The following is a 14,443-nucleotide window of genomic DNA, read 5'->3' on the forward strand; positions in this document are numbered from 1 at the left end:
TATACTGATGAAGTAGGCGGTAATTATGTAAATGTATTTGATATGCGTTGGAGGCAGAGGGGTGTTTGACGCTTGTGTCGATGGTAACAGGCTGATCTGTCAAAGCTTTTCAAAAACAAGGAGCACCACTTTAAACCAGACGTGAATGAGCCGGCCCTGAAACTTGGTCCATAACTTAGACATAACTCTGGCAGAGAGCTGGTGTCTGTCTTTTTCCTCTCTCAGTCTCCCTCTCTCTCACTCTTGTTGTCTCTCTCAGTCTCTCTCTCTGTCTGTCTCTCAATTTCTCATTAGTTGTCTCTCAGTTTCTCCATCTATCTATCTATCTATCTATCTATCTATCTCTCTTTCTCTCTCTCTGTTTCTCTTTCTGTTGTCTCTTTCAGTCTATCTCTCTTTGCCTCACTCTGTCTGTCTCTCAGTTTCTCTTGTTGTCTCTCTCTCTTTCTCTTTCTATCTCTCCCTCTCTTTCTCTCTCTCGCAGTTTCTCTTGTTGTTTCTCTCAGTCTACCTCTCTTTGGCTCACTCTCTGTCTGTCTCTCAGTTTCTCTTTTGTTGTCTCTCAGTGTGTGTGTCTCTCTCTCTTTCTCTCCCCCTCTCTCTCTCTCTCTCTCAGTTTCTCTCTTGTTGTCTCTCTCAGTCTGTCTCTCTTTGCCCCACTCTCTGTCACTCTCTCAGTTTCTCTTATTTTCACCTCTATTCATCTCTGTCTGTTATTCTTTGTCTCTCTCTCTCTCCCCCTAGTTTCTCTCTAGTTGTTTCTTTCAGTCGCTCTCTTTTGCTCTCTCTCAGTCTACTCTCTCTTTGTCTCTCTCACTCAGTATCTCTGCCTCTCTTTCTCTCTCTCCCTACTTCTCTCTGTTTCTCTTCCATTGCCTCTTAGTCGCTCTCTCTTTTACTCTCAGTCTACCCTCTCTCTTTGTCTCTCTGGCTCAGTACCTCTTTCTCTCTTTCTCTCTGCCTCTCCCTTTCCTCCAGCCTCTCTCTATGTCTCTCTCTGTGTGTTTTTCATGAATGGTGGAGCAGTACCTGAGGCAAACACCAGCCTTGAAAACAGACTGTGAGTTCAAACTAAATCCACATCAACATGAGCTAAATGAACAGACTGTATGTACTTAGTGAAACAATTGTAAACCTTTGCTTTTATTATTTCATATTTGTTCTGTGAGACGGCACACATTCAACTAACATAAAATACAAATTGACAGCAAACGAGCCTCATTATGTTGAAGGTCTGTGAGGATGTAAACATGTAGTATCACAAACTGTCACTTAATGAGTCACTTCCTCCATCTTGCCAATATTGTTGAATATTTATAAGTGTGAGACTGGAGAGATCAAAAGGGTACAATTGCTTCCACGTGCATCATCCCGCCCCTGAGCGCACGTGGCTACAATCATATCAACAAGTGTAACTGACAAATTAACGAATACTAAGATAAATAACTTATTAGAGTAGATAGCTTCCAACTGCAGTCAGCCTCAGGAGAAACAAAGCAGTGTATAAATCTGTGTGCTCCATCCAAATGTCAGTGTGAGGGCCTTATGGGAGAGGTCGGAGCACTGGGACCAGAGCAGCGGCCATCTTTGAGACCCATAGCATGCTGCAGATACCTCAGGCTGTTTACTCCGGTCACAGATAAACATGTGCAGAGGTATAGACAAGTGCAGAGACGGGTACAGAGTGTGCTGGACAGAAGAGTTAGGACACATGAGCAAATGAGCAAAGAATAGAGTTACTTTACTAAAATCAAAGGAATACATGGTGGTACCTCATGCAATTTTGGCTTTAAACAGCTCAGTATTAATGAGAAAGCCCCTCTTGCAGTCCATTCATGTGTGATTTTTCCTTCTTTAATTAGATATTATTAATGGATAAAAAAACAGTGCAAGAAAAATAACACTGTTTGCGATAATGTAACTCAGTGTAAAAGTATTCAGAGTATTCAGAAAGCAGTACTCTGATTAGCCCATGTCACAGAACACATTACAAAATACATTTTTATTGGGGTATTCAGTATTCTAAACTAAATACTGTATTCTTCCCATCCCTGGACATACCATGTAGCACAACTTCAATTAATTAAAAAGTGAAAAAAGAACTGCACATCATAACTATTTTTAAAAAGTTGCATGTTGTTGCTTTTCTTATAATGTTCTGCAGTCTGGCATTGAAGTTATCGTGCATGTATTCAAGTACAGGCAAAAAATAAAATAAAATAAAATAAAAAACCTACTACAACAACGTGTTCAAATATTAATGCATGTGATTGTGAACACTAGCCTAGCAAAGGTTTGTGAACAAGTTATAGATTTAAATACCAAATGTTCTATTCTCTCAGTGTCTTGGTTTAAAAATCAGCTATTCCAGCTTTGATAATAGTTATAAAAGCAGTTTTTGAAATAGTACTAGATTAATAAAAGCCAATTTTAATCTAATATTTTAAAATGACTCAAAACATGTTTTTACCTTCAGTGTGATCCAACGTAGCAGCTCTGCAGGAATCTAAATTTGAATGTAATGTAATCCCAGGCACCTACTTGCTAATGCTTATGGTGGACGGCTGCCTGTATAATTCTGTATAATTCTGTATGTTTTGGCAAGGAGGAGGTGAGGAGGTGCCTTTTTCATTAGAACAGTATTTTGCTGAGTACAGGCTGTCACTGTCACTTCAGCACCTTCACACTCCACACAGTAATTTATGATGAGCTCTGAAAAACTGCAACTTTTAATTGGCAATAGTGTTAACGCCGGAGGGTCTGTGCCGAGTTGTATGACCTAAGGTTACAATTAGCAGCAGATGGACAATATGGTGGCCAAAGTTCTATCCATTTCTGTCATGCAATACGTAAAATAAAACAAAAATGATTAATCGTACAACCTCATAACTTTGCACTATTAGAAGGTATGCATAAAGATACATTTGAATTGTGCTAATATTGCCATGCCATACCTTCCATATTTAACTTATAGAAACTTTATTGGCCATTAACAAAAAGGCTGATAAAAGAGGTCAACAGAATATAGGTTTACACAAATAAAATGTCAAAATTATAATAACTAACACAATCAAACTGATCTGTGAAAATTAAACATGACATTATATAAATGGGGAGGAAGCTAATAGCAAAGAAACAAGCATTGACTGGGCATTCATGAAATATAGTTTGGGGATTTATCGGCTTACAAACTGCTACAAATGTTTTACACCAAATTTGTAAATTGTAAGAAAGATGTGAGTAGCACTTTATTATAACTACACCTTAATTAGTCTTAAAACACATTCATAATGAACACATAGTTTATTAAGAATAATTCAGGGATTAGTGTTAGGAGTTAGGGAACCAAGCAAAAAGTATTGTTACTATAACGTGTTTTGAGCTACAGTGTATATTATGAGTCTGTAAACATAAGCCTAACAACTTGGTTCCACCCAACTTCAATAAAGCTCTCCATTAAGGTGTAAACTATAGTGAAGATGATGGACTGATATCAGCACATGCAGTCACACTCCCACTTTTACTGTTATGGGTAAAAATGTTTAAAAAAAATAAAAAAAATAAAAATAAAAATTATCTGAATTTACCAAAATTTGCCTTTTGACTTAAAGGTGCTTTTTGTGATGAGGGTCTGCCACCTGCTTGACTCTATGGAAATGTCAGTGCTTTACCTGGAATGTTCCACAGTATGGCATCGAACTTAACTGGCCTCCATGGAAAAAGCACAGAGGCAGGCGGAGTGAATACTTTACACTGAGTTGCAATATATAAGTATTGAGTGTGGAAACATGGTATAAAATTTAAACAGCTATATTTGTTAATAATAGAAGGAAAAGATTGCATTATCAAATACCAGTAACTACCAGACAACAGTTACTTAATATTAGTATTCAGATTACTGATTTTCTATACATGTATTTACTTCCCAATCCTGTGTTTTAGTGCTCAGGGCACATTTACCCTTTGGGTAAATAGTTACATTCACTTGTGGTAGTTTCATTTGAAGTTTCACTACCCCCTGTCAGATTGAAGTGGTCCCTCAGCAGCAGCAGTACTTCAGTGGTGTGAGTGGTTAACACAGTGGTCAGGCCTGAGGCAGCTCTGCTAAATCCACTTAATGTACACTTTATCGAAGACTCACAGAGAAAACAGTGTGGGAGGCCCTACAGGCTGCCAGTAACTGTTATCTGTGGTTTACTGATGGTTACGCATTCAACTCTGGCACGTTTGGAGAGGCATAAATGTGATTTACCAATACATTTGAGATGCATTCTTGTGAGTTTGTGAACCATCTTAAGAAGGAATGGGTGCATTAAGCATTTACCCTCTAATAAGACATTGCTTCGACCCTTGCTTGCTCAAATTGTAGTGTCTATAGAAGAAGGGCATCCAGCATAAAACCTCACCAGATCATACCAACTGTGGTCAATGGAAATGAGAGAATGAACTACAAAAGTCCTTCATACTGTGTGCATGAGGTTGAGGGTTTAATTCCCTACATGACACTAACTACTGTAGGCTGTGTGTTTGTTTTTAGCCTAAGAGAGTCTCCCAGTGAACAGAATAAATTACCTGGCCTCAGTCTATTGTACATGAAATTGCTCAAATGCTAAAATTGACCTTTTAATCCAGACAACGTTTCCCATTTGAGCACAAATTTATGCCTGTGCAGCTTCTGACATTTCAACATATTGGTGCTTTTCTTTTTGTCCTAATATGCCCCCTGTAGCCTGTGTCGCCTCTCCTCAGGTCTTTAATGACTCCAATACAGGTCTCAATTGACTCACTTTAGTTTCAGTGCATGAAGCGTCTGTTAGACAGAGGACCCCTGACTTATCGATACAGGGCTGGACGCCTGGTCTCCACTTAACCCTGTGACCGCGGCAACCCGGGACGGTTAAACGGCGGTCTGAAAAGTGACTGCATGTGGCTTGGTGGGATTACTCAAGCTTAAGGACACATCTGTAAGGGTACGTGGGGGGAGGAGGGGGTGGGGGGTACATCAATCACAGCCAGTGGGCACCTCTCCGGCCCGTCCCACTCCCCTCTGCCTCTCTCAGCGATATCGACCCGCGCTTTGGGGCCTGGGTAATTAAAAGACATTGATCTGCCTTCGCCGCAGGATGTTGGGATGGCATGAGACTACACAGCGCGCAAGGAGGAATCCGGGCTGTGTGGATCATAACATGGTTTTATATGTTAAAGTATCACGGGTGGGGAGGAACAAGACGGGCCTCAGTGCAAATAATGTGTATAATAAAAATGGTAATCTCGTGAGCCTGGCCAGTGCGCAGGTCTGTAATTAGATAACATCAAGTCTATTGCTTTGTGTGTGGTTGGGATTTGATAACTGGTTCAACATGTAGCCTCCACGGGAGCTGATGACCTTGATACAAAACTTCTATTACTAGCTGACCCATATTTAATTCAAGCTCTATTACATATTTTTAATTTGTCAATTCAAATGACAGCAAGAAGTATGAAAAACAGCACATTTTGCCTTTACATAAAGGTGGGACAACTAAAAATGTAGATGAATCCCGGCCAATATCTAAATTACCTTGTCTTGCAAAAGTTTTACAAAAATTAGTTGCAAATCAAGTTAGAATTTATTTAAGTAAATGCTCCATTTTGAAGTCTTGTCAGTCGGTTCCAGAAAAGGGCACAGTACTGTCACTTTAATCACAACTGTTTTAAATGGCATTTTCATAGCCCTGTTGATTTGCCTAAAACTTTTTATTCAGTAGATCATAAAATCCTCTTGAAGTGTCTGTAGCATATTGGATTGACAATGCTACATGTAATTGGTTCCAAAATTATCTTTCAAACAGAACCCAGGCAGGAGTAGCCGATGAGTTTAAATCAAATGTTTTAACTTTAAGCAAAGGAGTGCCCCAAGGCTCAATTTTGGGCCCCCTACTTTTTACTATGTTTTTTGATTCCATTGGTTGCAATTTAAGAGAAAACCTCTTTCATTGTTGCAAGTTACAAGTTGTTGTTTCTTTTTGTTTTTATTTTTCTAAAAACATTTAAGTGATGTGGAACCTACAAATCTTTATACACTAAATGGTACATTCATTGAAAGAATCACCAACTATTAATATAGTGGCTTGATGAAAACATATGCTTTAAAATACCTATCTCGGAATTATATAACAGTTAAAAAATATATATTTTTATTAGAAACAAATCTTGTATCCCGTTAAATTACAGAATTACAGAAAATAAATTATTCAAGCAACCTTTCTGTCTGTCCTAGATTATGGAGATATAATATAGATGCTTCAACTTCTAGTCTGAAACTTTGATAGACTTTTTCACTTAGCCCTTCATTTCATAACAAGTGATGAATTTAAAGCCCTTCACTGTACACCCTATAAAAAGTAGGTTGGCCATCGCTATCTGTCAACACAACAATGTATAAAATATATTTATAAGAGACTACTGGATAGACTGCCTGAATATCTCATTTGCTTGTTGAACTTTGATGCGGGAACTTGAAATTGATTGACTGTCCATATCTAAAAATTGGCCACACCAAAACTGAAATGGGAAAAAAGCTTTTGGTTATTTTTCTTCCCAAAAATGGAATACATTTGAAGTACATGCTAAGATAATGGTGCCACTAATGCACTTTGATAATCTGGTGAAACACTTTTATAATCTATAACCACCTGCACCTATTTTTAATGTTTAAATGGACCTATGTAGTTATTTGTTTTGTTTGTTTTTGTTTGTATTGTGCTCATGAAAAAGAGTCTGTTACTCTCATTGAGCTCTCCCTGTATAGATACAGATAAATGGAAATGAAATGTTGTTAACGCTAACAGGAGCAATCTCAGGGAAAAAAAGGCATTTGGTTTGTCTATTATTAATGTTCATATCTTGATTTATGGATAAAATAGCAAAATAAAAACACAAGAATCATGTAGAGCAGATCAATACGAATATTTTAAGACCAAAAATGACAAGCCTAACAGCAGCGGTTATGAAAAGAGAGGCCACCGTTTTTCAATAGAAAATTAATTGGAGCCAGAGCCAATGGTGCTGAAATGCGCCCAAGCTCAATTCCTACTTGAAACATGGTGGCTAGCAGGTTACTCATGTCCATTTAGTCTGTGTTTTAACCTACTAACAAAGTACGCTTTAATATAATAAATAACCACTGATTATTAGGTTTCGAGTTAAATGAAGCTAGTAGATTGTGGAGACAACTCATAATAGATCAACGTACAGTCTGCTAATTACTGCACATTGCATCAGGTTAATTAAGTAGTTACTAAGCCTGACTAATTCTTAATTAACTATTTGTTCATTGCAAATCAAGTCTTACTTCCTTTAAGGCTAATTAAGGTATAGGTATTATAGTGAAAACTGCATTTTAATCCATTAGTTTATATTAATCACATTACTGTACGATAAGATGGTTGAGTTAGTCATTAAAATGGGTCAAATGTGTGTTTTAAAAGTGGAATAGTAGGAGTATTGCTGTTCCTGAGCATTTTATATGAAAATTTTATGTTTCCCAACCACAGTCTTTCAGCTATTGATCAGTAATAGCCTGTAAAATCACACAAAATAAACCATTGCGTGGGCTTGTCTGCGCTTCATTGGTATGCAGGTCTGCACCATTATCTTAGCTTTCATATCACCCCATCAATTACACACAGTGCGTTTTGGTGTGTGGCACAACATCACAGAAAGGTTTGGAGGTTTGTGCTCTTATTAAATGAAAATTGAGGACAGGAAAAACAACAACAGATTGATTTTATGCACGCCCTCAAAGCCCATCTCCCCCCTTCTCTTCTCTCTCTTCTTTTATTCCGTCCGAGTGAACACCGTAAATCTAAGTGCTGCCAGATTGCCAAGCCTGCACATTTTTCGACCTCGCGGAGAAACAGCCCATCAAATTGTGGACCTTGGACTCACAATAAATACCCCGTGACACCTTGTGGGACCAGTCTGACCGTCCCGCAGAGATCCAAACACCCGCCATCATGGACACAAACTGTTGATGGACGTCGAGCAGCATTCTTAATTTTTGTTTATTCCCATCCCCTCTCCTCATGGCGTGATCTAATGTGCTGGCCTCTGATTGCAGCTTGGGATTGGGCTGCCCATCGCTCCTGCCTCTGTCCCTCATAAATCGGATGAATTACTCGGGACGGCCCACCATCCCACCATTAGCCCTCCCCCCTCCTCTCGCTCCTCTTCTTCCTCTTCCTCCTGAACTAGTGATCAATTAGGGCCCTGTCCAGCTCGCGGGGTGCGTCAGCAGTTTGTCCTCCCATCCTCCTGAACCTCTCTGTGTGTCATTTTTCTTCTTTTGTTCAGATCAGGTATAGGTACACGTCAGGCCGAAGAGGATCAAAAAAGTAAATTGTAGTAAAAGAATTTGTGACATATGGGTTTTTTGACTGGACAAGGTGACCAGAATTATGAGATATTATATCCAGGGTTTGGTGGTTTTGTAAATTTTCCCCTGTATATTGTAAAAGTGTGAGAAAATGAGACTGCTGCAAACTAATAATTAGGGCCCAAGCACAAGCGAATTAGTAATACGATGTGAAGGTGGCCATTTTGAATCTAGATATACAGATGTCTAAAATCTAGCGCTCATATTTTAACAAACTTGTCCTAGGGTTTTTATCCGACAGACACCAAACTGAGGCAGCATCATCAAAATATACCTGGAGTCAAAAGTTGTTAGAAAAATTTGTGTAAGTCTCAGGGCGTGGTCATAATGAGCTCTTAACGAAGCGGACATTATGAAACTATAAAAATGCCTGTAACTTTTGCAAACACTGTCAGAAACAGACAAACCCAATGTAGCATTTATTTCTTTTGATGAGCTGGATAAAATGATGTGTGGATTAAAATTCTGTCTTTTTGCAATCTGAAAAAAGCTGTTCTAAAGCCATTTACTGCCCGAAAATGAATGCATGCGATATTAGTTATGTGCTAAAAGGTTTGTGAGAGCTATGGATGAGTTAGACAGATTTAAAGCTTGTCAAAATGATGAACTAACATGAACTAACTGAACTAACATGTAACAATGATCTAACAAAGTGTGACCAAAACCACAGCCTGACCAGATCTATTAAAACATTATAACACATAAAAGCACCATGGACTTGTCTTTATATATAGGTTAAGCGGGGAAACAATATTTGTGAGAGACAATATAGCCAACAGAAAAACATAGGGAACTGATCAAAGCTGGTACAAAAAGAATATATTTTTATTTTTTAGGATGAGAAATGCTCTGTACATGTGACAGGTTTGGGTGTTCTGTGCTAAAGGGAAAACATCGGAATCCCAGCTTTTTCCAACACGGATTTTTAGTGACAAATGTAAAATGAATCATAGCACAGCAAACAGCACAGGTCAGGAATGTACACCACACACACTGGCCTTTCTGATTGTCTACAAGAGAAATATTAAAACAAGCTCAAATACATTTTATAACAACAGAAACAGTCAACTGAATCCAACAGTTTTTACATCCCATTGTCACATTTTGGAGTCCATTCAAATACAAAAATCAAACCAGTTGGCCATATTGGAGAGGAAAGACTAACATGTCAAGGCTCTTCTTACTAATTTGATTGACCTTCAGAATCTCATGGAATAAAGACAGACTGTACAGTGAACCTTCACAGTGGGTTTCTCTCTTGATGATGCTACCATAGACCAGCATAAACCAGTAGTATCACTAACATCATCAGGCTAGAAGGTATAGCTTCAGTAATTTTTTGTTATATTATTATTATTTATTACTATTTTACTAATTTTAGTCAAAAATTACATTCAAGTTTTATCACAGTGACTTTTTATGTTGAGTCTAGATATATTATCCACTCATCCATTTTATTTCGCTTATCCAGGGCCGGGTCATGGGGACAGCAGTCTAAGCAGGGACTCCCAGACTTCCCACACCCTAGACACTTCCTCCAGCTCCTCCGGTTGGACCGCAATACGTTCCCAGGCCAACCAAGAGATTAATTTTTTATTTTTTTTTACCTTTATTTAACCAGGAAAGTACCTGTTGAGATGGAAATCCCCTTTTCAAGGGGGACATGGCCAAGAGGTCAGCAACACACATCAAGAGCATTTACAAAGGAACAATACATAGAACAAACAGTTATTTGAATTCAAATTTGAATTCATGCCTGGAACAGCTCCCCAAGGGGGGTGTCCAGGAGGCATCTGGAACAGATGCCTGAACCACCTCAGGTGGGTCCTATCAACACAGAGGAGCAGTGGCTCTACTCTGGGAGTGCTGATCCACCCTGAGGAGGGAACTCATTTGGACCTCTTGTATCCGTGATCTTGTCCTTTTGGTCATTACCCAAAGCTCATGACCATAGGTGAGAGCAGGTATGTAGATTGACCGGTAAATCAATTGAGAGCTTTGCTTTTCAACTCAGCTCCTTTTTGACCACAACAGTCTGATACAGCGACTGCATCACTGCAGATGCTGCACCGATCCAACTGTCAATCTCACACACAACCCTTCCCTCACTCGTGAACAAGACCCCAAGATACTTGAACTCTTCCACTTGAGGCAGGTACTCTTCATTCACCCGGAGAGGTCAAGCCACCTTTTTCCAGTCAAAAACCATGGCCTCGGATTTAGATGAGATGATTCTCATCCCAGCCACTTCACACTCATCTGCAAACCGCCCCAGTGCACATTGCAGGTCCTGGTTCGATGAAGCCATCAGGACATCATCATGTGCAAACAACAGAGACAAAATCCTGTGGCCCCCAAACCAGACCCCCCTCTGGCCCCTGACTGCGCCTACAAATTATGTCCATAAAAACAATGACCAGAACTGGTAACAAAGGGCAGCCCTAGCCGGGTCCAACATGCACTGAGAACAGGTCTACATATAATACCATAAACCAAAACATTATGACCATTGGCCGTGGGCTTTTAGGTAGCAAATTAATGTTTTCCTCAAATTTTATGTGCTAAAAATAGGAAAAAAAATGTCAAGTTTAAGGATATGAGAATTGGAGACTCAGACCAGATTATTAACAATGAAATGAGTATGTCCAAACCTGCAATTTTGAGAGACTGCAGCGATTTGTATCAAAATGGTCGAAGAAACACAACTATTTGGCCGTAATGTTACATTTAATTGGTGTATTTTGAACTGTTGATAAAGATCTTGATAACCCAATTTCATGTTGGTCAAAACAAAACAGCAGAAAACTGTTTGAAAATGGATTGGTGACAAAGCATCCATTCACCACTTTCCCCTTATCACTGCCTTTTCACATCTATATTTGCAGTTTAATGTGTCAAACTGTGATTTCAGATTTGGCCATTTTTGAGGTCAAGCACCAGCCAAGAGCTCAGAGGAAATTGGCTTGGTCCCTTATAGAAAGATGATAATTTTTGCCATTAATCCAAATGACTGAAGTTGAATTTCTTTGGTCAGGCTGTTTGAACTCTGAAGTGAGTTCACATCTCAGCGCTATTAAAGTCTGGACATTGATTGACACGAGCCTTGTTAGGATGAGAAAATGTTTTCTGCTGCTTCTGTGCACAATATAATGCACAATTACAACACAGAGTCCTATGTGGATGCTATTGATCTTTATCAAGAAAAATACACTTTATATCTCAGCAGCCCAAGGTAATACTCTCCGTCTTGCTATATTGAAACTTACATAGACTTTTGAACTGTAATCCACTCTATTCATCATTGAAATCTGTTACACACAGCCAGCAGAAAAGGAATTTTTTTAGTATATTGTCTATTAAGAAAGACTACGGAAATGTTTTTCACTTGGATAAATTGAGCCAAACACTGGCAATAAAAAATAAACAGTAGAATTTTACAATGTCCAGGTAGTATTAAAGCAGAAATATGCAGAAATATCTGGTAATTACACTGGAATAATATAAATAAATGCTATATGACTATTACGTATTGGTTTGCTACCACACACTCAAAAGGTTCAATTCTTGGAGACAACATTATATATAAATTGTACAGAAACTATTTAGTTTTGCCTGTCACTGTACCGTCATATTGTTCCATATTTGACAGATGGAACAATAACAATATTTATCGAGGGTCTTTTTTCTTTGTACTAATAAAGTTATTTTTGAACTTCTATGGAGTTGAATAAACTTATACAGCTCATTATAGATACAAAGTAATTACTAAATTGTTTAATTCTACCATTTGTTTATAGCAGCTCATTACTTTTAACAATATTGCACATTTAGAACAGTTTTTTTTCCCACTAATTCTGCTTTAGAGTTATCGTGTGAATGGTATTCATTAGTTTCAATATTATCTTTTATCGTCTATATTTCAGCTATGTATCGCACTTCAAAATTTGTTAGCCTGACAGACTTATTCATAGTATTCATTGACAAAGGTATGATTTGTCCACCGTGGGCTACCATACACAACTGCTAATGAAACATGGCCTTCACTGTAGATTTTCTTATTATTATAGATTTGCAATAATTAGATTAACTTTAAGGTATTAACTATATTAACCGGTATATTAACCTTCTCCTAATGTGACTATGACCCACTCAGTCTTTTGTCTTCCCTGTGACACACAAGTTGAGAGTCCTTACACGTACTGCATTTATTCCACTATAACAAGCGCTTTATCTCGCTTATAATCTCTGGTCGAATATTACCGTTTAACCTCAAAGCTTTTAAGTCGTCATTTTATCATCTTGAATTGCATTAGCGTCTGGTCTCTGTGGACGGATCAGAAATTATTCATGAATCCGGCGACTCCAGAAGGGAGCTCACATAAATCTCATGTAGGATTCAGTGCCTGTATAAATCTTGGGATAAATTATGGTGTTTGTAGGTCCAAAGATGAACTGCAACAGGTTAAATTAGAAGCCTTTAGATCTTGTTTAGGTGCCTGTCATGATATTAACACATTTTGAAGTGGGATGTATGGCTGATGGTAGGACTGCAACTGATGATAATTTTAACAGTTGACTATTCAGCGATTAATGTCTATAAATAAACTTCATTAATAATGGGGCTGGAATAAAAAAACTGCAACATGAAACACAGAATACTTCAAAAGAAAAGCACGTTAGTATTATTAATGAGTCATAATTATTCAACCCTCTACAGCTCACATTAAAGGGGTACTATGTAATATGTAATGTCCACCACTTGCTTGTCTCTAAGGATGTTTTTTTTTGCTTTGCTTTGGAAAGTTCCTCAATATGAAATTGAGCTTATCTATCCTGCAGATAATCAATTACAGTTTGATGTACTGCTAAAAAAACAACAACATTGAAAATCATACATTAATTTTGTGAAACGGGAACTTCCATAGATCTGACCTTTAACTGGGCCTGGTGGAGTCATTTGTGTTTCTCTATGAAGATAAGGGAGGTTTAATGCTGTACTGTGGAATTTCATTCAAAGTAATACCATCATAACCAGGTGGTGTAAGTTTTCTGGTACCATCAAATGTGCACTTTAATGTACTATAACGAAAGAGCTAGAACTGTAAATAAAGGTACATAAAATGTTGAACCAAATATATTGTTAATTTGTTGTTTATTGAACAGTAAGCTAATATAGTAATTATTGTAACTGGTCTATTTCCAGGTGACTTTCTGTTGTCCTCAAACTGCTGTGATGTCCCTTCTGGCCATTAGACAGAAGAGCATGACCGGTTAATTCAGTTTGTCTTAACAAAAGGCATTACTGTGTCAGGACTTTTTATCAGGGCTGATTGCTATGCATTGCCAAAGATAAGTTAAAGTCTCAGACTAAAAAGAGTGGGCTTCTTTTTTTAAGAACTTATTAAGATAAAATAGAAAGATAACCCCATTTCTCTCAATTTAACGGATATTAGCAGGAAGTGAGTAAATAATAGATGAGGTTTGCTGCTTGATACTAGACTTGTTCATGTCCGTACATAGCTCTGAAAAAGAAAAGAGAGTGCTGCAATTTGAAGTATATCTTACATTTCTGAGTTTGACATCCAAAAGTCTCTGCTTATGTCAAGGGCTGCAATGAGGGATCTGTCAGTTATGTGTTCAAACCAGTATTGAACCACAGTAAGCTTGTATAAATCAAGCTTTACACGAAAGACACACATGTCATTTTCAATTACTGTCTATCTGGGCAAAATTATGTTAAAAAGAGTCTACAAAATATATTAGCTTTAACTATGCTCTAGGCATGGTATAATTTGATCTAATGTATAACTTTAAAGATGCATTATGCAAATTTTCTAGTGTAGGACCTGCCTGTTTGTTTCCATGGAGACGTTTTTGCCTCCCTCTGTCAGATCCTTGCAATCTTTAACACAGTTTAAGACTAGACTGAAAACCCACCTCTTCTCCCTGACATTTAGTTCTAGCTGGACAGGATATCTTGGTGTTTTATTGTTTTACATTGTTCTTTGCCCATGTATCGTATTATCT

Source organism: Periophthalmus magnuspinnatus, chromosome 11, assembly GCF_009829125.3.
Source record: "Periophthalmus magnuspinnatus isolate fPerMag1 chromosome 11, fPerMag1.2.pri, whole genome shotgun sequence".
NCBI lineage: Eukaryota > Metazoa > Chordata > Actinopteri > Gobiiformes > Gobiidae > Periophthalmus > Periophthalmus magnuspinnatus.